At 36.0% G+C, this 23684-nt stretch overlaps 1 protein-coding gene across 8 annotated transcripts in view; it reads right to left on the bottom strand.

Moving 5' to 3' along the window:
* LOC5576646 overlaps nt 1-23684 on the bottom strand; it is a 387639-nt gene that overhangs the window by 98342 nt on the left and 265613 nt on the right. The gene's annotated exons all lie outside the window — the stretch shown is intronic.

Raw genomic sequence — 23684 nt, 5'->3', positions numbered from 1 at the left:
CATAGTAAAAACTCGAGGATGAAAATCTGTAGCATCAAAAAAGAAACGACTCAAATAATTCCAAGCCTAATTCTCAAGAAACCTCTGACACAAAATGCCTAGGGGAATCTTTGGCAGACTTTCTGAAACAAAAAATCTCAAAAATGAAATAACTGAAAAAATCTCCTGTGCATTTCTGAAACAAAATTTGGAATAATCTCTGGAGAAATCTCCCGAATATTTCCAAAAGAAATTTCTTGAAGAATTCATGAAGGTTTCTCTGGAGAGGTTTCATGAGGAATCGCATGAGAATTTCTAGAGAACTCTTTGAAGGAATCCTTGTGAGAATTTTTCCAAAGGAATTCCATGAGGAATCTTGAGAGCAATTCTGGGATTAATCTCTGTGAAAAAAATCCTGAAGGAACCTGGGAGAAAAATCCTGAATAATCTACGAAGAAATATCTGGAACAAATCCTTGTAGAATGCATAGAGGAATCTCTGAAAGCGTTCTTGAAATAATTTAAAAATATGTATAGGAGGAATCTTTGGAAGCATGAATGATGAAAAAAGGGGAAATATCCAGGTTTTACTCCAAAAATTCGACGATGAATTTTACCAGAAATTTCCATTATTATTGTCCCTAATTTTTGTTTGAAATTGTTTGAATGAAATTCATTAAAAAACGCTTAGATGAACTTCTCATAAATTTGCTCCAGAAAATCATTGAGCACTTCAACATTGACTCCAATGCTAGTACCTCCAAAAATTTCCCTGAATATTGCTCTTCAAATGTTCTCAGAATAGATTGCACTAATTCTTCCACTGATTTCCCAGTAGTTCGAGATTCCAACTCTTATAGGAACTCTTCCAAGAAAATCCACAAAGTTTCAAAAGGAAAAATGGGCTTCGTGGCCATGAGGTTAGCGTCATCAATCGTTCAGGCATATCGTGAATGCCACGAAGTGTGGGTTCGATTCCCGCTCCAGTCGGTGAAAACTTTCCGTCAAACGAAAAAAAATCATCACGTTGTTCTTTTCCTTATGTTAGCGATCGTTCAGCTTGTGCAGCCTGCTCGAGCTAGGAACGATGTAAACTGTCAAAAATTTCGTTAAGGATTTTTTCGAACAAACCCTACAAGAATTTTTACGACTACAATATTTCTGTTATTTTTCTAGACACTTTGATTTGGATTTCGAAAAAAAAGCAATCCAATTATTAGAAAAAAAAATCTTCTCAAAACATATCTAGGAATTCGTCTATTTATTCCTCCAAAAATTTCTCTTGAAATTTCTCCAGCATTTGATCCAAAGACTACTCCTGCTAATCTTCCAAACATTTCTCCAGTGATTTCTCATATAAACTCATTTCTTCAGGGATTCTGTATGATGTTTTTAAGAATATCCTGCAGGATATTTGAATGATTTTGTTTTTCAAATATCTTAAAAATTGATCAAGAAAATCTTCTAATATTTCTTTGAAAAATATGAGTTCTCTCATTAATCTTTATAGGAATATTATAACGATTACTTAAAATTTCCAAATTTTTTAAAAGGTTGCCTTTAAATTCTCTTCAGAATTTTTATTTAAATAAAAAAATAATCCAATAATTTCTGAAAACATCCTTCACGCTTCTCTGGAGAAGTCCTTAGAAGACTGACTGGGAATTTTTATTTATATTCAGATGAAATTCCTAGTGAAAATCATGACAAAAAGCATACAGTTATACGAAAAGTAACACTTGTGGTAATGCCACTAGAAATGCGAAAAAAAACTTCAAAATACTCTTAAAAAATGCCTGGTCAGATTTTAGGATAAATCGATCTCATATCCCCTATTTCCTGTTAAGTATCTCTTTGTTTAGTTAATTTCTGTTTGTTTTCTTATTGTTTTTCTTTGTGGTTCGGTTTGATGTATTTTTTCAGGAAATAACTTAAAAGTTCTACATATATATTAGTCCTGGTCAAGAGTTTACATAAGAACGGATCAACGGATTTTTTTTCACTGATGCATTTGTATAGGACACCGACGCGTTCGTGTGAGGGAAACTTCCATAAACTTTACAGATAAAGTTAGGAAATTGTGTGTTATAATTTGTAGCACAACCGCCCATGTACGCCCAGTATACCGGGATAGCTCGGTTGTAATGTAAAACAAAACAAACGAATAGATTAATAGTAAAAATTCTATTAATTTTTGCCGTTTACCTTCCAGAAGTAGAAAATTCTGAAGTAACCTAATCGGTCTAAAGGCTACCGCATCTGCTTCATGGGTTTAATCCCAGGCATGTCCCTTTCCTCGTATAGTTGTATCTTCCACTCTTAATCTTTCACACTTGATCTATTCGTTCATAGCATTTGCTTACAGTTCTCAAAACCAAAAATTTGTGTGCTCTTCCGAATTCAAATCACATAAAAAGAGAAACTTCAAAATGTCAGTCAAAAATATTATCATTTAGAGGAGGCGAAAGCAACTTAAAGGTGAATTTTCAAGTTATAAAAATGACTTTTAGTAAAATAAACATAACTTTGAAACTTTTAGCATCATTTTCTTCAAAATTAAATTTATAAAAACTTTGTACAACACAAATTTGTCTAGCTTAGCTTAGCTACACACGAAGTACACATATCAATGGTTGCTATTCCGTGATTGACCGACGTCAGTGAAAATGCACAAAGAATGAACTAGAAGTTCGGCTGGGATTGGCCATAATCTTCTTCAGTGTGCATAATTCAGTGCCTCTATTTATACATGGTCAATAACGGCGCCGGCCACGTCCTTGCAGTCAGGTGGGATTGGGGGAAGGAATGTTAGTGTGTAACCTTTGCTATTTGGAGACCGTGTTTGCCTCTGCATCTCCACAAAGGTTACTGGGAGGGATGTTTGTCAATGGGGAGGATCGTTGGGTCACAGGATTCACTTTGATAAGCGATTAGACCATGATAAATAATTATTTGTGAGATGTAAACATGCTTATATGAAAATATAATATTTTCATTTGATATGAATAATATCTATGTAGAGAAATATTATGCCGACACTTGAGGTGACGAACCCTTCAAAGTATGTTGAATAAAATGAACCTTTCGGAAGTCTACACTTGTAGTGTCGAACTATTCAAAGTTTTTTTTTAGTTACAAAAATACAGGTAAAAAGAAAAAGGAGTTTTGCAAAAAAAAAAAACGATTTAGACGTAAATAATTTATGAATCAGAGTTTATGTCGACACTCACAGTGACGAACCTTTCAAAGTTTGTTGAAAAATTATATTTTCGTCTCACCTTTGTTACAATTAAAGGTACAGTCATACATATTTTATATATTAGAAATAGTAGCATGAAACAAGCTCACCGTCATCCTTGAGAAGCAACAATCCACTTTCAGCTTCACTTGTTTGCTCAGCTATATGAAAGCACTCAGAGAAAATAGGCGCGCGACCCGAGAAGGAAAACAACTGACGACTTCTCGGGCTTTCTTGATGCACTGCCCAGGAGCAAGCGTCAAGGTCGAAGGATCAAACACAACTAAGCGATCGCGGTTTTTTTTTCACTTTCACTCGACCAACGCGCGACATGTTTGATCCTGCACTCATCGCCGGCCCCCGCAGGAGCAAGCGTCAAGGTCAAAGGATCAAACACAACTCTTTGTAGAATACAAATTTGTCTAAAATCAAAACTAGTTTTAGTTAAAAGTAGTTCACTCTAATTTTTTTCTCATTTTTTTTAAAAATGGTGTTTCTCATGTGTTAAACATTTGAAAAGGATTTTGCAACAATTTTAAATAATTTTGAAACAAAAAAAAATTTTGCGCATGTTCAAAAATATATGCATTAGTCTACTCGTTATTATAACAAGATCCTTAACAAACTTAAGTTTTATAGCAAAAATGCAATTTCCGGCAAAAAAACTTAAAAAATCCGAACAAATTTGATTTTTTTTATAAAAAAAAATATGTTTTTTATGTAGTGAATAACTTAGTCAAAATCAATTTAACGAAGTTATGGTGATTTCACTGAAAGCCACTCATTATAACTTGAAAAATTCACCTTCAAGGCGCGTGTGCCTCCTCTAAATCTTAATATTTTTAACTGAAACTTCGAGGTTTCTCACTTGATGTGATTTAAATTTATTGAAGCACACGAATTTTTGGTTTTGAGTACTTTTGAAAAATAAGCTGCGTCTTATTAGGCAGTCTACTAACCACATGCAAGCCTCTCTGTCATAAATTTACCTTACCTCAATACGTTCCCACATAAGCCGGTGTAGATGCAGGGGTATATCCGGTCTACTGTGTGTAAATTTTAAATGCATCATCAATTCCTTCCCCTTCCTCTCATTAATTCTGTCATCTGTCATTCTGTCAGCAGTCATCTGGTTGGTTCCTTGTGTGAGTGCAGCTGATCTGGCGATACAGGAGCAGAAACCACGGGCGGCCAATCAAGCTCAAGCTTGAGACAAAAACTTTTTCCGCAGTAAAAGTAAGAAACTCAAATTTTCAAGAGCACAATCTGGGATTCAGCTTCACCTTAACTCAAGATAACTTATTTTTGATTTTTGACCTATACACAGCACCACTGTGCGTTGCTGCGGTGGGGTGTCTTTCCTTTGAGGTTCGGGAAGAGGTCAACCCACGAGGTTGACAATAATTTTCCGCTTAAGTTATAGTTATTTAGTGTCGGCGTTGAATGGGGCGTGTAATTGCGGTGAAGACACGGTTTAATTACCGCGATCGACCCGAGAGAAGCTTGCGAAAGTGATTGTTTGCGGCAAATTGGCTCGTTAAAATATCATTTACTATCGGAAGGCCGCGCCGCCACGGAGCTGCGGATCGTTGGAGGTCCTGTCCGCCGAAGAAGGCAAATGGGTGTGGCTACTTAAAGAGATATTTATTCATGATCGCGGTGGCGCGGCTCTATGAAGCATCAATAATTCCTTTTTTATATGGTGAGCTTTGTCATATCTTAGTTGTTCAAGATTGCTTCAAAATCGTCATTAATTAACAGTTATTTATTTAAGTAAATGTCCACTGTGAAATAAAGAGAGGAAAGGATCTCTTCAAAGTGTTATGTTTCATGCAAACATTTAGAATAACCTTGTAAAAGCTATCAAAATCGATATTTTAGTATGGAATTCGTTAAAGATTTGTTAAACAGACCCATCCAATTGATTGAGAACCTGGTTTCCACCTTAATGTAGCCATCTTTTGAGGAAAAATACAATTGCTGAATGAATACTTCAGTAGCGAGAAACAGTATTTTTCCCCGGAATGCAATTCACGGCCCGGGGAGGGACTTTCTCGCGTGGGTTCTATAAATCTTGACCGCTGAAAGCTGGACCCAAAGAGCAAAGAATAACAAAGCCATAAATATTTTCATCGTACTTACTTTTCGTTTGTGAGCACTCTACCCATCTACCTTCGAAAGGCTTCTCATCGTACCAAACCAAGTCCAGTTCCAGTCCAGAAACGCGATCCGGGGAAAATGGTGTGGAAAACAACTTGGGAATCGAAAGAAACAGCCAGCGCCAGCAAATGGGATGAAGTGTTAATTTCACCCGTCGTCGTAGCGTTCCACCCACTGCACTGCAATCCCATTCCTCATCTTCTCGAGCGACTTTCCACCCAAATACTTTTGCGGGTCATGAAAGATTAATTTGCCGGCTTATCTCCGATAGAGGCGAGAGCAGTTTTTCCGATCTGGCTCAACTACACGAACATAGTCGTCGTCGTCGTCGTCCAGGAAATTCCATTTCTCAAGACCGCGTTCGAGTTATGGCCTGACAGTCGTCGGTACCATCCCATTAGGGTGAAATTTGAAATCTTTTTACGCCATTCGAAGACAAATTTACAATAAGTTTGTAGAGCACCGAATTTGTCGAAAATTATTTTCCATCGAGCTAGGAGAAATATCGAGGTACAGAATATCGAGTAAGGAAAAGTTGACTGTATATTCAAACATCAAAAAAATTAAAATTGGTTAATTATTCATAAAACTATAATCAAATAAAATCAAATGTTTTTTGTCAAACTTTGAGGTTTATCTTCTTATATGATTATAATTGAGAAGAGCACACGAATTTTAGATTTCGAGAACTTTGAAAACATACGCCCCACCCTACTTCCCTGTGCAGTAGCAGTTCTCCGTTTCGCTGCCACTTGGTTTATGGCCTTGGAATGGCTCGCTCGGGGTGATAAAATATTCAGTACTTTCCTGGGCTCAACGACGTGTGTGCCTCGTAAATTGTTGCACGATATATTTTAGGCACGGGAAGAGCACTCGCTTCTGATAATATGTAATGCTGTGGATATCCCCTTCCAGTATTTCATTTCCACCTCATCTCGGAGATGCTCCGACATGACTTGATTGGTGGGTTTTCTTGGAAAAATGTTCACACGAGTAATGGGAAGGGTTAACCGTTAAGTTACGGAATGGCACTCACGTGGAGTTTAGAGCGGGGAAATACTGTTGTTCTAGTGACACAACATTGCACAGTTAACCCGTCCAGCAAACTGACGAAGAAAAATGCATTTAGGACTTTTAAATGAAACTTCAGGCATTAACTGTCTAGCGGAAAAGCACCAATTTTCGACCCATTCTTAAGATTTAGGCCTACTTTGCATGGAAATTAGAAAATTGGTACAGAATTCTAGAAGGTCGAATATTAGTGCTTTTCTTGCCCGAGCAAAGTCGAATAACAACCGCATAACATAGTGATAACAAGATCTCCAGCATGATTTCATTTTGTTAGTTTTTGTTATCAATACGAAGACTATTGTTATTAACGAATTTTGAGCTGTCAGATGTTTGTTATGTTGCCTGCTCGGATAACACAACTTGTTATCTTTTTGTTACCTAACTTTCCCTGACCTTCTAGCCGTTTTCCGGAAAAAAATTCAGACCGCTGAGTTGCTTGATTACAAAAATAAGTACGATTTGTACAAGAAGATTTTCAACGATTTGCATGATGTTTATATTATAGGTCGTTTGAATAAACTGATCAAAACTTTTACTTTACTGAGATATATGTATCTGTTAGATAGCATTGTTGGGCATTTATTCAAAATGACATGATAAAACTGAGCAATTCAGAATCTATTTACTATTCAAACTTGAAAATCTCTATGTTCTCGGCTGTTGAACAACCGTTAAGTCACCAGTCACCGTGCGGCCTCCATTCACCATGCACATATACAGATTCCCAAAGAATATTCATAGAATTTTCACAAATTATTGATTTGTTGTCAAAATAAGGTAAAATTGATGAAATGAAGTAGTTCTTGTCACAATACAGTTTTGAAAACTTCTGTATTAAAAATGATGTGAATTCTGTTTAATGATGTAAAATACACTCTTAGTAGAAAATTTTAATAATTTCAACAAGTTTTCACTGTAGATACTACCAGTTAGATGTATTTCATCGTATGAGCCTTGAAATTTTATGTAAATTCTAATTTTATTGTATTTCAGTTTTTATACACAAATGCACGGTGAATGGACCCTTTTTAATGTGTATGGTTCGTATTACCGTGCATTGGTGTGAAAGGATTGTACTCCGTTTGGCATAAAGTCGTTTGACAAAAAGTCGTTTGGCATAATGACCGTTTGGCATAAAGATTGACTTAAAATGGATATAGGCATTTTCGAAGTTTTTACCGAGCCCATATCAAATTTTTTTCGTAGGTTCTCAATAAGCGTGGTGATCGTTCAAATTAGAATAGTTATGAATGTCAAAAATTGTAGTGGCATTAGAAAGCAGAACTCACGAGTTTTATCGTGACGGGTCTGGTTGAAGATCTATTCGGAATAATAATTTTCTCCACATACCAGAACATAGAGTATCTTTGAGCTTGTTGCGATTTACATATTTGGAAATAGTAAATTGGCAAAGAAAGTTCGCAGTTATTAAGAAAAGGAACGCTCATAGAATATTCCGCTGCAGATCGAGCTCTATCCCAGTTTGGACGTAACACTTGATGAAAATTTCTTGTTTGAAGAAGGGAACATTTATTTGCAAAATCTAATCCCAAGATCTATAATTGCAGCATAATGCAATAAAAGCCTATATACGAGAGCAGATTATTTTTCGTTTAAAATGTTTAAGACCCAAACGCAAAAAAAAACTTCTCACAGCATAACGCAAATGTACAACACATTTTTGAATGAAAATATTTGTAGCAAAACTTTAACTTAACTTGAATCGTTTACAATATAAATTTTAATTTTGGAAGTGTACATCAAAAACACTGTCTATTGAAAGAAGGGAAAATTTGTTGTTGAAATAATATTTTTTCCAGCATATCTCGAAAGGGGACCATGTGTTTGCAAAAATAAGTTGAACATTGGCAAATTTTAAGGTAATTATCATTCCTACAGCACCTCTTGCAAGAATTGATAAAACAGAAAAAAAATAAAAATGGCATAATAAAACGAAAAGACATCAAAATTTGCGTTTAGCATCATCAAAGTGATTGTGCTACTTATCTCTGAATGTCAGTTCCCCAAGAGCCATTTCTCCGAATGACCCGTTTCCCCGAAAAGTTTACATAGGTGCTATAATAGTCTTCAGTGGCTGGATGGTGAACGAGAGAGAACGATAAGCAATCAAAAGAAGGAGGTATTCTGTCATTCTCGGCTACACACATGTTGGCAAAAATGCTGAGGACAGTATAACTCTAAGAACCGCCAATTGAATAAAGAAGAGTGCATATCAAATGGCCAGTTCATTCACCACCCTGAAATGTATAAAGTTATGATAATTATGAATGCCAAAATTTTTTCGGTGAAGCGAGATATTCGGGGAACTGGCATTCGGAGAACTGGCATTCGGAGAACTGGCGTTCGGGATTACAACATTCGTGGAACCGATCTTCGGGGAAAAGTAGCACAATCCATCGAAGTAACTGTAGTCACTGATTTCTTGTTTCGCTGATAACTTGAGCAGATCAATGTTTTCGATTGCCGCCTTTTTGTCAGTTGGAAACATAAAAACATCTAAAAGTAAAGCTCCATAGAACAGCCTATGTAAATATAAAAAAGGCGAAATTTATTTAAATTTAAAATCTACAGTTTTGTACCTTTATTTATATTTATATCATATATGAAAATAAATATAAAATGTTTGAAAGAAGAGTAATTTTGTACTAAATATATCAAAATATTCAGTGCATAAATTTATTCCAATAGCGGAACTCAAATGAATAATAAATATTTGACATAAGGGTTATTTCTAGATAAATAATAAAATACTATTGGCAATAACTTTCCTAATATGCTTTAGTTTATTCAAGAGCATATGATTGTTAAATAAAGTGACAATTTGTATCAATTTACTCCACAACATGCCTGTTATCATCAGAAAGTTTCAATAGAAACATAAAAACGAATGTCATCTAAAGAAATTCTTGGGTTCAGACTCATTATGCCAAACGACCATTATGCCAAACGACTTTATGCCAAACGGCTTTATGCCATACGACTTTATGCCAAATGACCTACCACCGTGTGGAAGGCATGAAATAATTGGGTTATGTTGGCATTACTGTTATGTAATCATTTGACTGCTTCAGCTTTTGAGCGAATATGAAGTGGTTTGGACAACACAGTTAAACCTCCTATGATGATTCTAATGGAAAAAATGTGTTTCAGTGATTTTTTCCACCTTCTATGTTTTTTTTGGAAATGGAGATTTAAAAACCCTTAAAAATGAGGGCATATACTACTAGCAACATTATTGCTTCACTAACAATGTTTTTTTTACGAAATTAAATCATGATGAAATCTATACGCACGGTAAATGGTGCACTAGTATGCACGCTAAATGGTCACATAGAACGGTACGAGGCGACCTTGACGTGACATTTGTAACACAAATTTTAAGTATTGTTTTGTAATGTATCACTTATTTTAGAGTTTTCCCTGAATTATGGTAAAATTGCACGCTACGTAGTGGTAGTCGGGTTCGCTTGAATTTATTTGGAAAAATGATATTTTTTTTTGAAGTGTAGATATTTCTTCAATGCACGATGAATGGTAGCTTGACGGTACCTCAGATCTAACTTCACAAATTTCAAGCATTTATGACAATTTTGAACTCCTTCCTGATTATACTTGATTAAAACTTTTTTATACAAAACACAAAAATATTACGATCATCCATCATCCTTTTTGGTGAACGAAGGTTATCCTAAAATGTGGATATTTCTTTTTCCAAGTAATATTCTAGCCATTGCCAAAGCACTCAATTGGACAATTGCTTGAAGGAATTCCTCATTTATTTCTCAGAAATTCTTTTTGAAATTCTTAAGATTTCTAGGTATTCCTTCAATACTTCTCGATGACCTCTTCTAATATTTTCCCTAGAAGCCCCTCATCTCCAAAATTCTTTAAAAATTGTTAGAAAATTTCTTTCAGTCTCCAAGAATAGCATTTGAATTTCCTATGAATATTTCAGGAATACTTATACAAATATATCCCAGGATAACATAGATTTTTTTTCCCAAAATGTTTCCATTTTTTTTTCTTAGAATACCTTTAATAATTTTTCACGATGATTCGTTACAGGTATTTTTTAAGGCTTATGGACAAAAGGTCAAAAGACAAAAGGTCGAAAGGACAAAAGGCTGAAAGACAAAAGGTCGAAAGGACAAAAGGTCGAAAGTGGTTTGCTTGGTGGGAAATTTTTCCTTCTTTGAAAAAATATTTTCGACCTTTTGTCCCTTCTTTTTTGTTCTTCGACCTTTTGTCTTTCGACCTTCTGTCATTTCGACCTTTTGTCTTTCGACCTTTTGTCATAGATTCATTTTTTAGTTAATATTTTAGGATTCCTATATGAATTACGCCTACCTTTCTAGGAATTTATCTGAATATTCTTAACGGAATACATTCGGGAATTGAATAATGCGTCAATAATAAGTTTTGTTATGTTTCTCATGAATTTGTCGTACCTTCAGAAATGCTCCGAGGAACTCCTCTAACAATTCGTCTATGAGTATCTCCAAGTAATCTCACAAATTATCAAAAGATTATCAAGCGAATCTTTCAGATAATATTCATGGAATTACTGCTTTTCAATAATGTTCTGGATTACCAAAAATAATCTAGGAATTTTGAGAGGCTCCTCAGAATTTCTGGAGAATTCCTAGGAATACCTATGAGAACGGGGCCTTCCTTAGCCAAGTGGTTAGAGACCGCGGCTACCAAGCAAACCAAGCTGAAGGTGTCTGGGTTCGATTCCCGGTCGGTCCAGGATCTTTTCGTAATGGAAACTTCCTTGACTTTCCTGGGCATAGAGTATCATCGTATCTATCACACGATATACGAATGCGAAAATGGTAACTTTGGCAAAGAAAGCTCTCAGTTAAAAACTGTGGAAGTGCTCATAAGAACACTAAGCTGAGAAGCCGGCTTAGTCCCAGTGGGGACGTTAATGCCAAGAAGAAGAAGACCTATAAGAAAGCTCCTGATCAAAATCATGCATAAAGGCAGTATTATCTGATTGAACTGTTTTCATTAACAACCTAAATAAAATCAGGAAATATAATGTCCATGTTTTAAAAATACGACAAAAATTTAGACAAATGAGTTGATCAAGAAATCTTTATAACAAAATATTTTTCAAGCAATCCACGCCAACTTCAAAGAAGTTGTTCTGAGAGCACTGTTGATGCTTTTAATTCCAAAAAATTTGAATTTCGATGATATTCATAGGATGTAAACTACAGTTTACTATTTTATGCATAAGAGCATTTTCTCATTGGTGAACTACTATTTTGAAAGATTGATTACCCATTTGTTCATATGTATATCGTATGGTTGTGCTACTTTTCCCCGAATGTCGGTTCCCCGAATGCCTGTTCCCCGAATATCCCGTTTCCCCAGATGACCCATTTCCCCGAACAGTTTTTGGCAATCATAATTGTCATAATTTTTACATTTCAGGTAAGTGAACGTACTGGTCATCTGATATGCACCCTTCTTTATTTGATTGGCGGTTCTTAGGAGTTTTACCGTCCTCAGCATTTTTGGCAACATGTGTATAGTCGAGAAAGACCAAATACCTCCTTCTTTCGATTGCCTATCGTTCTTTCTAGTTCACCATCTTGCTACTAAAAACTATTAGAGCTTCTATTCGAACAGTACCACTTTTCTGGGAACTGGGTCATTCGGGGAAATGGCATTCGGGGAAAAGTAGCACAATCATATCGTATTGAATGTAAACATCATGATTTTAACTATTGTATTGCTAACATAGCCTGATCAATAACTTTGCAGACATTCAACTCGTTTGATGTTGTAGTATCTATATTTTTGCCCTGACCTCAAGTGAAATTCCTTAATTTTCCATGGCTTTCCAGGTCGAAAATTGAATTCCCTGACTCTCCAGGTTTTCCCGGGTAGTCGACACCCTCTAACTGTGGTTTGCAATTAGGGTGGTCCACTTTTTCATAAATAAAGAAGAGTTAACTTTCTAATCTGTAGAAATTATGATATACATGCTTCAGTTCTCCATCTTAGGATTTCATTAACAATATGAAACGGGTTGTCTGATAAGCAAACTTACTCACAATCTGTTTCTGTTTAGGAATAGCTAGGTGACAATGTTTCGCAAGTTGTAACAATCTTGATAAATAGCAGCAGCGAACGAAAGCCACAAAGAGAGAGCGATGATACAACCCATTTCTCTCGCATATTTACCATTGAGTGTAGGCTGACATGATAACAATCCTCGAACATACAATATCAATACTGTTCCCCAGGTTGGAGGCTGGTTTAGATGGGTTTTATCATGTACTGATATACCCCCGATATAATCAGAGCTGAAGCGGAAGACGATAAACAGACTCCATGATGTGCTGCGAATCATGACCGTTACAGAGAGCGATAAGTGAGGAATAGTCTCAATTTTCTCAGCATTTAATCCTTGGCTCAAGTATTAATTGCTACGGCAGAAAGTCCCTTTAATAAAAAGTAATTCAATTCAATTTAATTGCTTTCGAATATGACAGAAATATTCAGAAATATGGTGTATTTCTTAACTATGCTGCGAAAAGGGCAAATCGAGGAAAACAATTTAAACATATTGGAAATTTCTAAATCTTGAGCTAGTTTTTTTTCAGAGTATCACTTTAGTCAAGAAAATATAGCAAAATTTGGATGGATAGCTGCTAATCTATGTGCAAAACTTCATTTAATTTGGAAAAAAAACGTTCAAGCTATTTGCTTTTTGTGCTGGTAATGCTTTATTACTAGCATTAATCAATGATCGCAAAAACATAGTTTGACAAATTTAGAGGGTGACCTGTTTCTCATAGGGACGTTTCACATAAAGACGTTTTGTATAAGGCAGATACATGCATCATTCATTTAAAGGGATGTAATTAACTTAATGACAAACGTCCATTATGCAAAATGATTGGCTCCTAAAAATTATGCCAACTGTTCTTCTGTAGTTAAATTTCTGCGAAAGTTTCTCCATAAAAATATCGAAATCGAGCGAAATTACACCAGGAATTGCTTCAGGACCGGCACCGGTGGTTCTTTTGTAGGTTGCTTCAGAGTTTCTTGAATGATTTACTCATTCATTTCATTTCATGATTTTACGGTTGTTATAAAATTCTTTAAGATTCTTGAAGAAAGAAAAACTCAGAATGAATATCTTTACCGATTTTGTAACAAACTTATGTCAGTTTTTCTAAATACTCTCTGTTAAAATATTTTAAAGACATCTAAAGATGTAACTGGAGAAACTGAATGAAGAACTATGGGAAGAAATCCCGGGAGGAATTTCCGTCAAACCATGGGAAATTTCAAAGAATTGTCTACTGAAGAAATGACTGGGAGTATTTTTTGAAGCGAATTTCGGAAGAATAAGCTGAGCTTAGCTTTGACTGGGATAGGCCATAAGCGACTTCAGTGTGCATAATTCCTCTGTGCCTCTATTTATACAGGTTCAATAACGGCGCCGGCAGGGCCTTCCTTAGCCGAGTGGTTAGAGTCCGAGGCTATAAAGCACAGCCATGTTGAAAGTGTCTGGGTTCGATTTCCAGTCGGTACAGGATCTTTTCATTATGGAAATTTCCTTGACTTCCCTGGGCATAGAGTATAATCCTACCTGCAACACGATATACAAATGCAAAAATGGCAGCTTTGGCAAAAGAAACCTCTCAGTTAATAATTGTGGAAGTGCTCATAAGAATCACTATGCTGAAAAGCAAGCTCTGTCCCAGTGAGGACGTTAATGCTAAGAAGAAGAAGAAGAACGGCGCCGGCCACGTCCTTGCAGTCAGGAGAGATAAGCAATGTTAGTGTGTAACCTTTGCAATTTGGAGACCGTGTTTGCCTCTGCATCTCCACAAAGGTTACTGGGAGGGATGTTTGTTAATGGGGAGGATCGTTGGGTCACATGATAAGTGATTAGACCATGATAAACAATTATTTGTGAGATATAAACATGTTTGTAAATATAATATTTCCAATTGACATGAACAATTTCCAAGTAAAATAAAATATCATCGAGACTTGTAGTGACGAAGTTTGTTGAATAAAATGTTAAATAGCTTAACGCAACATTCATACAGCTGTCAGAACGAAAGCATGTGTAATCATATTTTACTCATATGAAAAGAAAAATAAACTCGATTGGCTGGACCATCACTGAAAACTCTTATGCAGACAGTGACGAACCATTCAAAGTTTGTTAAATAAAGTGAACCTTTTGCAAGTCTACAATCATAGTGTTGAATCATTAAACCTTTTTTTTTTAATTACAAAAAACAAAGGTTAAAAGAAAGGGGCGTTCGAAAAAAAAATCCTTTTCAGTCCGTTAGAAAGATGGTTGGTAGATTCCTAGATAGATTCTTAGTGAACTTATTTAAATCCAGATAATTACTGCAGAGGTACATTATCTGTGGTGGATTACAGACGTCACTTCCGGGGTAACATTGATCGGAATGACTCATCTCGTAAAAAGTTCGAATCAACATTTATTAAATTAGAGTTTTTAGGAAAGTTGCGTTTAGTTTACTCGTAAATTTGTCAACTATTCGAAACAATAAACATGTCCATATAGGCAACAATAACGAATTACTATTATGAGTGTAGAATTATCTTATGAAATTGACTACTTTTAGGCGTATTCCGCGGTTCATTGTGTTTGCAGTTTAAATAACTCAAAAACTGAATGACTTGTAAAAGTTTGACCTTCATATTTAGTTCAGGAGCCATGATTTAAGCAAGTAACGACATATGCAATATTACCGAACGTTGTTCAAATGGGTGAGCAATGTTACCCCTTATCAGTGGAATCAAAAAATCACCTAAAACATTTTTGGAAACTTTCTTACATCTTATAAAAAAAGCAAAATATAACATATAGTCATAAAGGATAGTAGTACTTGTTTTAGAAATATAAAACTTGCAACATTTGCATTTTAAAAGAAATGTTTAAGAAAAAATTAAGAAATATAAAAAAAAATATTGATTAGTTTACCTCGGATTACGGTAACAACTCGAATAGTGCCTCAGGGGGGGAATCTGAATTTCACCTTATCTTTAAATTATGAAATAACTCAGGGATTTTTCCAGAGGTTTTACTCAAAAAAAAAAATTCATAACTTTCTCCAGAAAATGTATTGTTAAACCTTCAAGAATTTATATTGAGATTTCCTCAATATTTATATTTTTTTCGAGAATTTCTCCTTCAGGAGTTTTTGTTTTGTATGAAATTTAATAAAAAAAATAATCTTGAATTGCTACTACGATTACACTTGGAGGTTTGAAATATAAGCTCTTCGATGATATTTTTTGCAATTTCTCCAAAAATTTGTTAGGAGTTTTGAGTTTGAAAACTTTACTTAACTATTTTTAAAATTCTTCCAGATATTTCTCTGGTTGGTAAATGGCTATCATAAAAAATTAATTAAAATATATTAAAATAGACCCCTCTGTATGGTCCACAGCCACAGCCCCTCCTATCTCTACCTTCTCGTGGTACTGGCCGGATTACGATCAACCTTAGGGAAGACCGGGTTAACAATTCCGGTGGGAACTTTGGTCGTATGCTGACAGGAAAGGGGCTTCTACAATCTACAAATACTCCGGCATTATAGCGTTGCAGCAAATGTGCTGGAATGAATCAATGGTGCGCATTTTTGGAGGTAACCATACCATCTACCAGAGCTGCGGCAACACACACGAGCTGGGATCAGCTTTCATAGTGATGGGTGATATGCAGAGACGCGTGATCGGGTGGTGGCCGATCAATGAGAGAAGGACAGACCCCACGGAACATCCATATTAATCCGAAACCGACCGTACGACTGGGGTTCCCAGTACAGGTCACGAACCTTGAATAGTGTTGTGGTTTTGTGTCAATTTTTTTTTAAATTCGGCTGAAAATTATGGAAATTAAAGTCAAAAAATCATGAAAATTTCATTAAAGAAATAGGCCAGGGCGTCCCTGAGGTTAACCACAAATACTACTTCTTGATGTATTTTTTTATATATATATTTTGACTATGTTGAGTCTACAAAGTTTAAGAAATTTTGCACTTTATGTTAATCCAGATGTTTGATATCTTCAATACTTTCTACTGAAAAGAGACCTGAAGAACCAAGAGAGCTCATGTTAACGATACAGAAAACACATAATCCTTCAATTCTTACGGCCCACGCCAAGTTTAAAAAGCGTTTAGGTGACCCGTATAATCAGTTAGATTGAGGACCACTGATTCAATATATTTCTGAATACTCAATAGCATACACTGTTAATGAAGTAACAAAAGAATGAGTATAATTCGTACAAAATTGAACTTGAGAATTGTATCGAAAAAAAGAATCGTATTCTGGATGTGTATTTCAACACATTTTGGAAAAAAAATGCTCATTTGTTGATTTCTTTTGCATTTTCGCAAAGTAGGGGTATGAGACTTGGAGAAGCTTCACAATATTAAATAAGCATCTCAGTGTTTCGCCAGGATATTTGTAAAAATGAAACATTAATTAGTATCACCACTAAACTGAATGGTCCGGTTGTGTTAAATTGGTACATATATAGGGAGACTTACGGCTTCGGCACCATTCGACTATTATCGGCAACCAAATTTCAAACGCCAAACACACAGTATTTTTCTATCAAAACACACCAGTGGAAACATTCAGATGATTCTTTGTTTTGCCCGCTTCCCGCTTCCCGATATCGCCGGAGATGTCATCAATTCAAATGAGCACGCCTCAAAATGTGACTGATTTGGAGCTGCCGAAGAGATTCGCCAGCAGTTGTTATGGGAAAGTTGCCGAAGAGAGTGAGCCTGCCGACAATAGTCACACTGACAAGGGATGTTTGCAGCATAGCATAGCATAGCATAGCATAGACTGACTGTACATGTCAATGGTTGCTACTCCGTGATTGATCGGAACTGGTAAGAATTGCACTACGATCCAAATGAATAAGGGATGGGAGTTTCCGCTTACTCTCGAAGTGCAATTTTAGCAGATCTAATATTATTGATCAATAACGGCGCCGGCCAAGTCCTTACAGTCAGTTGGGATGGGGAAGGAGTGTTAGGGTGTAATGATTGTTGCTTCTAGAGACCGAGAATACCTCTGCATCTCCACAATCACCACGGGAAGGGTGTTTATTAGTGAGGGAGGAAAAGATCTGGGAGTCACCTCTGGTCGGTGATGCGATCCATGGACAAGGGGGAAATATACGACTTATATTTAAAGCTAGTTTTGTATTTTTGTCTCGAGAAGTTTTTGGTTTTTGGAAACTTTAAAAAATACGTCAACATTATAAATCGACATCGACATTATAGATTGTCGAACAATTCAAAAGACGTTTTTATTAATGACGAAAACTGAAAATTACATGTATAGATTTAAATTATATGAAACAGGAATAATGCCGACACTTGTAGTGACGAACCATACATAGTTTGTTTGAAAATGACATATGAGTATTACTGTGCATTTTGTCTCGATATGGTAGAAGTTTTAAAAAATACGTCAACATTCACGATGTCGAACAATTCAAAAGATAATTTTCAATAATGTCAAAATGAGAAAAATATATGTATATTGAAATTTTATAAGAAAATAGCATAATGCCGACACTTATAGTGACGAACCATACAAAGTTTGTTTTAATATTACATAAAAGTTACGCTTTCAAGAAAAAATGTGTTATCATAAGCATGAAACGAACTCACCAGTTGGTAATCCATTCTCGACTGAACTCAAAACTGACACTAACAGCAAAACTTCTTGACGTTCCGAAAACAATCCGTCTTGCTTGGGCCTTCCAAAATACCTACCCAGCAAGACGCTCCAAAACAGGGAAAAAAAATTCTCCGGTGACGAAAACGCGCGAAATCGTGAGCAAAATCTAACGGACGACGCAAAACCGAACTGTCCTGTCCTTGGGCCTCACGAAGCACTACCCAGCAAGACGCTCCAAAACAGGGGAAAAAAAAAATCTCCGGTGACGAAAACGCGCGAAATTGTGAGCAAAATCGATCGGACGACGCAAAACCGAACTGTCCTGCTTGGGCCTCACGAAGCACTACCACACTGACAAGGGATGTTTACAGCATTGTAAAAACGTTTCCAAAAGCATTTTGACAAGTCTGTCGGTGTGAATCGATCAACCCGGGAGCATCATGACAGCTGCCATACAATGTCAGTGTACCGTAAAATTTTGGTCCGTGGTACTGTCAAACTCAATGAAATCATGGAGTGTGCTCGAAATAGGGCGCAAATTAAAATGATGCTTAATGGACATATTTGATTTTTATTTTGTTTGGCATTTGTATTATCATTATACATCAGTGATCATCAAACTGAAAAGGTTTTGTGCGGTCCTCGGGAAGATTTTGTACGACCCACGAGCGGGTTTTGAATAGTGGTGTGATGTGGTTCGCACAAAGACATGCTGAAAGTTGCTTATAGTAACCGATCCTTTGCTTTCGAAATTATGTTTTCACCGCTTGGTAATTTAAAAGATGCCAAATTTGTCTGCGTTTCTCCATGTTGGGGATTGTAAAATATTACGTAACGCAATAGGGAGAGGAATGGGGTCTTTCGTAGTGTTACGGTCCATACAAAAAAAAATCCATAGATAATCTGTTACTTGGCGAAGGGAGGGGGTTTAAAATTGGTCATGTTATATTTGAATAATTCCTTAGACATATATGATGATTTATGTCACATTTTTTTATTTATGGAAGGGATTTTCTTTTGCAAAAGTGCAGTGAAGTGTTAAAGTTCAATTAGTAGTTTTTTTCTCAGTAATTTATCAGCTTGAAAATCAATTTTATGTAGTTCATATTCAGCCTTTTACTCGCAGCACATTTTTCTTTGTGGATTTCAACACTTTTTTTTCTTTCTCATACTCACCACCAAATATCTAAGCTTCAATCAGATAAGCTTATTGGATGAACTATCAAGTTTTTTTACAAGCGCTACGCCAATAATTTGCTCACTTTTTTGTAAGCTGCGGTTGAAGTGTCAAAATTTTTGGACCGAGTGAATTAAGTACAACGTCGATTGAACGGACTCAAGCCAAACGTCAAACTGATGGATCCCTACCAGAAAGTAACTAACTTTTGACGGCCATTACCGCTATTGAAAAGCTGGATAGTTCATGCAATGGATTTATTCACGGTCTTCTTTTCTTGTCGATTTTTTTTCTTTTCCGCTCTGCCCGTGTGTGTTTACATAAAACTACTTCCGCACCAATGGTCTTATCCACTGGTGTACTAAACTTACTCGGTCGAAGAATTTTGACACTACACAGTTAAAAATAATGAAGATTACACGTCATGTAAACTTCATTTATGCCATGTAAACATGACGTCATGTAAATTTAATTCTGAAATCATGTAAAAATGTGTTATATGTCATGTAATCATTCAGGATCCTGCTGGATTACATGACATATAATTGAAGTTTACATGACATATCATGTAAATATCCATGATATTCCACGCTCCAATTATGTGCATTATATGTCTCAGAAATTTACATGTTTCGTTCGAACTGTGTAGAGCGGGTTCAGATCACGTAGCGATCATACGGGAGCGTGCCCCGCTCAAGTGTCACAATTCTCAGATCGATTGAATTTAGTACATCGGTGGATTAGACCATATCCAGTGAACGAATGTGCACCGGATGAACAATGCCTGGATGAATATGAGCCTCTGTACGAGCCATAAATTCTTTTGTTCTCATGACTTGTACTGTGCGCCGTGTGTTGGTGCTGTCTCACTCTCTCTCACGGGCAACTTGAAAACAGGGCGCACAGTAAAAGTCAAACGTTTTATGGCATGCATAGGCTCATGCACCAAAATCGTTATTTTTTTGTAAACATCGGCCGCTGTAAAGGTTTTCTTCTAGCTGGAAGTTTCAGTGTGACACAGGCCCATGGCACGGGACGACTTCTAGCGTAGTCAACATCTCCATGTGTTTACCCATTTTTGGGTAAATTGAATCGAGAGTTCAATCAGGATGCGAAGTTTTGTTTAATGTTTATGATCCGTAGTCGAGCAAGTGTCGCAATAAAATAACTGATTGCTTGCTTGGAGGCTTGCAGGATGCCTTTCAATATTTTCTCTCCTTCCAAAACTATCGAAATGTTGAACGTGCTTCAACTTTTTGGCACATTATTAGCTGATTTAACAATATCAAAAATTGATAATCAAACCATAACAAACAATCAAACAAAACAATGGTCTTTGTTTTCACAGTTCTTACAACTGATAGTGGGCGATATTCACTTATCGCCCGTGACATCCTGGCTACGAAGAACACTGTGTATCGATATATGGTTGTCAGGGGCCTGGTGTGACATCATCGTAAATTACTTCATACTTACTTAAACGGAATCGCCGAGAATCCAACAGCTGATTTTTTGGTTATAATTTGACGGTTTTCGGTAAAATCTTAACCGAGATCTCGGTAAACGTTTACCGAATCTCGGTAACGTTCACCGAGATCTCGACAAAAAATTTGGATTGCCGAAGTCTCCGTAAAATAAGTACCGAGATTCGGCATTAAAAATTACCGTAATCCGGGGTAACATTGATCAGCGGGGTAACATTGATCGGGATGACTCATCTTGTTAAACGTTCAAATAAAGATTTATTGATGAAGCATTTTCGAACTATGAATGGTGCCTCTCTTTCGTATATTCATAAGCTAATGATAATTAAGGTTTTTGCCAAAATTGCGTTTAGTTCATGCGCAAATTTGTCAACTTTTTGAAACAATGATTTCTATCATTTTCACTGGCACTACCGAAAATTCATGTCTCACATGAGTTCTGCAGACGTTGTGATCAAGGAAAATGCGGGTGTTACTAAAAATGGCATCGCCGAAAACGATTCCGTTGTCAAATCTTTCATAAGTTTATTCATTTAGGCAACATTAACTCAATACTATTACGAATGTAGAATTTCCTGAGGAAATTGCCTACTTTTAGGCGTATTACGCGGTTCAAGGTGTTTTTAATTTTGAAATAACTCAAAAAGTAAATGACTTGTAAGAGTTTGGTCTTCATATTCGGCTTCAGGGGCCCTGATTTTAGCAAGTAACGACATTTCCAATATTAGCGAACGTTGTTTACTTGGGTGATCAATGTTACCCAATATCAGCTGAATCAAAAAATCACTTAAAACATTTATTTAAACATGTTTAAATCTTTCGAAAAACAAAATAAAGTACATAGCTAGGAGCGGTGGGTGCCAGTACTTGTTTTAAAAATATGAAACTTGTAACATTTGTATTGTGAAATGAAAAATTTAAGAAAAACTAAAAAAAATGATCAATGTTACCCCGGATTACGGTACCGAATTCTCAGCTGTTAGGTTCTCGACAAAACATTTTACTGAGGTCGGTGAAATAGTTTAAGTTTGTAAGCCTATTTTATTGAAACGTAGGCCTCTGGTAATGAGTATTAGAAAAAAGTGTAAAAATCGTGCATTTTCGCTTTTATTACTGAGTTTTCTGCTCTTCGCTGTTAGATCATCGATGCACAGCATTTTTTTTTATTTTACTGAATTCGGTAGCTATTACTACTGATTATCCAGCTATATTGAAATTTTACCGGAACGACTCAGTAAGATTCAAAAGTCAGTAAAATTTAATTACTGAATCTCGGTGCTCATATTTTTTACTGAGTTTTTTTTTCGGTAAAATAAAATGATAGAAAAGGGAAATAAAAACAATTCAGCCGCAGTGATCTGCGATGTTGATGACTTCTTCCGAAAAAGAACTTTGCTTTTTAGAAACGGATTCCTGCGTTTTTATTATTTGCTATTATACGTGGTGAGTAATCGAATATCGGCAATAGATTTGTAATTTCAATAAACGTGAACAATGAATTCGCGAAGCGTTCGTTGTTCTAAAACTACTCTGATTAGGGCGCTCAACCCCCAGAGCAAACATGTTGAGGTTAGGGCTGTTATCTCCATAAAAATTTGCAACCTGTTTAGTATTCCTTGGCATTACATTTTTCCACCTGATTTTTTATTAGGTAAAACAATGATCCGTACTTTGAAGTGATTAATCTTTCGTTTATCTGTGCAAAGGTTCCGGATGGTAGGATAATTTGTTCTTAATGATTGACCATGCATGAATAAAAAATACATTCAGAGAAAAGGTAAAGGAGCTCCCGGAATGGCTGGGCTTAAGAAACTCAAAAACTCGTCAATTTAAGGTAAACAAATATTTGTTGCTGAAAAAAATCAGTTTAAAATGTACTTTACTGACTAAATCGGCTACTATTGACAGCTGGGAAGCATTTCGAATTATGGAGTTTTCAGTACGTATGTGAATTACCGAGTTAACTCTGCTGTTCAAAACCCCAGTAAAATTGTACAGACTTCGGTAATAAAATCTGAATGTGATATTTTATTTTTTTTTATAATACGGGCCGCGCCTTCTTTTGAGGGCAGTTACCCACAAAATTAGTTTTGTGACTAATTATATTGCAAAATAACTAATCGCGCCCGATAACTTTACTCCGTTAAGCGATAAAACATGTTCGCCAAAAATAAATGTACTATTATCAGTGTATGAAACAGCATTTCCAGCTAAACTAAGCACTAACAAGTCATTCAATCTTTTCACCGAACGAATTGATGCGCGTTTAATTCATTTGGTGTCAAAACTTAGTGCTTTCATTAAGTTTATTCTCATTGCATGAAGAAAAAATCAGACTCGCGCTTATTTCATTTCATTCCATTAGTTGTTTGGCACCCGTCAACAACGAAACAAATTTCCGATCTCCCATAGTGAAAAATTGTGCCGGCAGCGGTGGATGGTCCCATTGTTTACGCTGCAAGTAGGTACGTGAAAATTGCGTTATCTGTCATTTCGCGGGGGGGTTGGAATCGATAGAGGATTGAGAAACGCATATAAGTAAACAGACCAATATGCAATTTGTCAGCTGATGTCCGAGAAAATAACAAAAGAAGTACGGCATCGGCTTAAGTTGCCGAGAATACGTAAGTTCCCCTGTGTGTTGTGAGTCCGATTTTGGGTAATTTTATATTACATTGTCATTGATGATTTTGTTACACAAAACAGCTCGTTGTACAATTCTCAAAACTATTCTATTGGCCAGATTTTGTATGACGAGTGCTTATCAGGGTATTTATTCATCGAATATCATCATAGCTCTATTATTGTTCCTCTTCACTGATTGATCTGGTCTT

This window comes from Aedes aegypti, chromosome 2 (assembly GCF_002204515.2).
Source record: "Aedes aegypti strain LVP_AGWG chromosome 2, AaegL5.0 Primary Assembly, whole genome shotgun sequence".
NCBI classification, from domain to species: Eukaryota; Metazoa; Arthropoda; class Insecta; order Diptera; family Culicidae; genus Aedes; species Aedes aegypti.
This window is presented reverse-complemented; position numbering and strand designations above follow the sequence as displayed.